The 3,149-nt window shown below is 35.8% G+C and overlaps 1 long non-coding RNA gene across 1 annotated transcript; it reads right to left on the minus strand.

The window, feature by feature from the left end:
• Nucleotides 1-1,156: 1,156 nt before the first annotated feature.
• LOC147509448 (uncharacterized) lies at nt 1,157-2,518 on the minus strand. The gene is made up of 2 exons (XR_015216558.1): nt 2,312-2,518; nt 1,157-1,197 (listed from the first exon to the last, which is right to left on the minus strand). It is a non-coding gene; the product is annotated as an uncharacterized LOC147509448 (long non-coding RNA).
• Between the last annotated feature and the right edge of the window lie 631 nt (nt 2,519-3,149).

Consider the following 3,149-nt stretch of genomic DNA (forward strand, 5'->3'; position numbering starts at 1 on the left):
GCACTAGTCTTATCACTACCAATAAGAGCTGATGCTGCTCCTTCATCTGTATTAGAAGCTTCTTCAAATTCTTCATCTTCAATACTCATGTTTGTTACTTATTGTAAACCAGTGAGCATAACAAGCACGTAGTATAGACAAAGAACGTGGTATTGCATGGATTTATTGTAAACGATCGATTCTAAAGCACATGATCGTTGCTAATATTCTCGTTTTAATAATATATAACAAGTTTGAAACGCTAAAACCACAAACTAATATTGGGGGAACCCTATGTACAGATAGAAATATTTTCCCAATCAATTAAAATATTTAGGATGTCATCTTTGTCGACTTTACCTAGATAAGTATTTCCTTTCCATCCCAGAGATCAGTACTGCATATGATTACAAATGCATAGTGTAGTCAGCATCGGCGAGGATAATAATCCACTATATTACTAGAAAGATTTTACTAGAAAATTGTTTTCTTCTACAAGAGCAAACAAAGTGGACTTGCATTAAATAAATTCTTGGAACAAATTATAGAAACACAAAAAGGTTTCCTTTTCACGCAACTTCGCAAACCAAACACCGGTAATAGGATAACTTAGACCATGTCGTGGATTCCTAAGGCCAAGAACCGGGCTCCAGCTAGTTCCAAGTTGAAATATTAATGTAACTAAAACTGATTGGATACACTATGCTTCAACAAAATGACCAAAACAGAAAATAATCTGGTCTAGCCATGTAGTTGCTAAACAAGCACCTTCCCCTTGTAACAGCCAATGTCAAGGACTTAGACAGAACCTAGAAACTAATCGAAAACTTCATGTCCATCGCCAAAAACACCCAAGTCACAAAATAATCAAAACTATTGCATCAAAAAAAAAATTACCTAAACTGATAGCTGGAACCACCACAAGCAATGTAATACAATCCCGAGGTTGAACAACATGAGTCAAAGCCCAAACCAAAGTAGTTCTCGGAATCTCCTTCATAGTTAAAAACTCGATATGGCTGTAATAAATTTTTTTTTAGGGTCCGCTTCATTACGAACGGAAGGTGCCCGAAAGTACCAAGTAATAAATGAGTAACCAGTCGTGTGTATCGTCAACCAACAAGTTATCTAGGCAACGTGGCTTACGTATATTGGTTCGTGAACTGGGACTCTGGGAGACTCGAAAGAACTGGACCGGTACAATGCAACCTGTCGAGTCTTTTCATAATAATTTCATCACTCCACAGTTTTCAAGTTGATCGAAAAACAAATAAAACAGTTTTAATAACAACAAAGAAAAGAAGATGTTCCTCTCCGCAATAAACCCAAACCCGAAAACTCCTCTCTCATTCTCTCTCACTCACACTATAATCACACCCAAGTTTTTTATTGAACACAGACCAAAAACAATAACCAACGCCGCGTCTAATAAAAGCAATTTATTAATTTCATCGAACCTTCGCGATTGCAACTGCTATACGTAAAGCTTGTTCAACAGTTGAGTTTGTACAGAGAATAGAGAATACTAGCAGTTGGCTAGTTTTACCCAGTTCGGATTTCCAGTTACTCTGTTCTCAACAGTTGAATACAATCCCCAGGTTGAACAACATGAGTCAAAGCCCAAACCAAAGCAATTCTCGGAATCTCCTTCATAGAGGCCTTAACAGCAACAACCACCTTCTCCGCGGTGACATCCGACCCCTTCTCCGCCTTCCCTCTCTTCTGCTGTATACTCATCTCAAAAAATTATGAATTACTTCTAATCATGACTTTTACTAGAGACTGAACCAAGAATGCCCAAGATATATGTAGAATATATGAATATAACCAGTGTATTTTAGGAATGGTACGGCCTTATAGGTTCGCGACCCCAAGGGTGTTTTAGGAATGACTTAACACATATTAGACACACGGTCTATTTCATATACATTGATACCTCCCCGAAAGCAAATGATCAAGCTTTTGGCATAGTAGTCTTTAACAGAGTAGTCGCTTTTATGTAATAACTTAGGATTAGATAACCAAATTACACTAATGTGCATAACCGGAAGTGTAGAAACACGGTTTTATCCTCTATTTCTTGGGCATGCATACTAAAATATGGACAAAGGAAAGAAAACGTAGTGCAGGAAAGATGTGCCAGTTCTAGGAAAAAAATGAAATGTGTAATAGTACTACCTAAGTCTCAAGAAGCATACAGATTTCAATATGGGCATATAGCTATGGTAATTGTAGCACAAGAACAAAGTTGCCGACATTATTATCAATAAGGGGACGGGATAATATCTGGAGTTAGAAACATACAGAGGAAGTGGTGACATTGAAAAATTACCTTTAACTTACTAGTAGTATGTTTATGATTATTGCAAATTCCCAATTCATGAGGCAGTTGCAATGAACAAGCAACAAAGAATCATTGGAAATTTGAGAATCTTCTTCTAGTGCCCAGGGATGATGCCACTACTCAAATTCAATACTTTTATATAAACTGAAACCACGAGTGAGAAACCAAAGAGATAGACTATACACAATACAATACTCATAAACTGAAACTGCACAAGACAAATATAAAAGTTCAAAGCTATCACCCAACTAATTGACGATAACAACATTTGAAATTTGAGACATGAACATGCTCATACTCAAGCATATCATCCCTTAGTCATCGACAACACACGTAACCATTGAGAGTGTACAAAGTCAATCTCAATGCTTATAAACATAAACACATACTCTTTATTTTTTATTATTCCCTATGATAAAAAAAGTTATCCCCATGACCTCGTCTACATAACAGATAAATAAATCTCAAGTCAATGCTTAGATAACTAGATGGCTAAATGAAAGGATTTAATCAACAACTCTCTTTTCATCTCTCTCCATATAACCACATTCTCATCATTAATATTATCATCGTCACAAACTCTACTTCTTGATCACCAATATTATTACATATATAAATCCAAAACCATCTTAAATTAAAATTTTCTACTAGAGAAATGAGTAGTAATAATAGTTACCTTTAATGGGGAACTAGTTTTGTGGAAGTGTGAGAGAAATGAGGTGGGAACTGGGAACAAACGTTTTTTGTATATGAAATAGACCGTGTGTCTAAGAAAGGAATGAAAAAAACTAGAAAGAAAATGAAAGATTATTACCTCAAACTGTAA

This window comes from Coptis chinensis, chromosome 3 (genome assembly GCF_015680905.1).
Source record: "Coptis chinensis isolate HL-2020 chromosome 3, ASM1568090v1, whole genome shotgun sequence".
NCBI lineage: Eukaryota > Viridiplantae > Streptophyta > Magnoliopsida > Ranunculales > Ranunculaceae > Coptis > Coptis chinensis.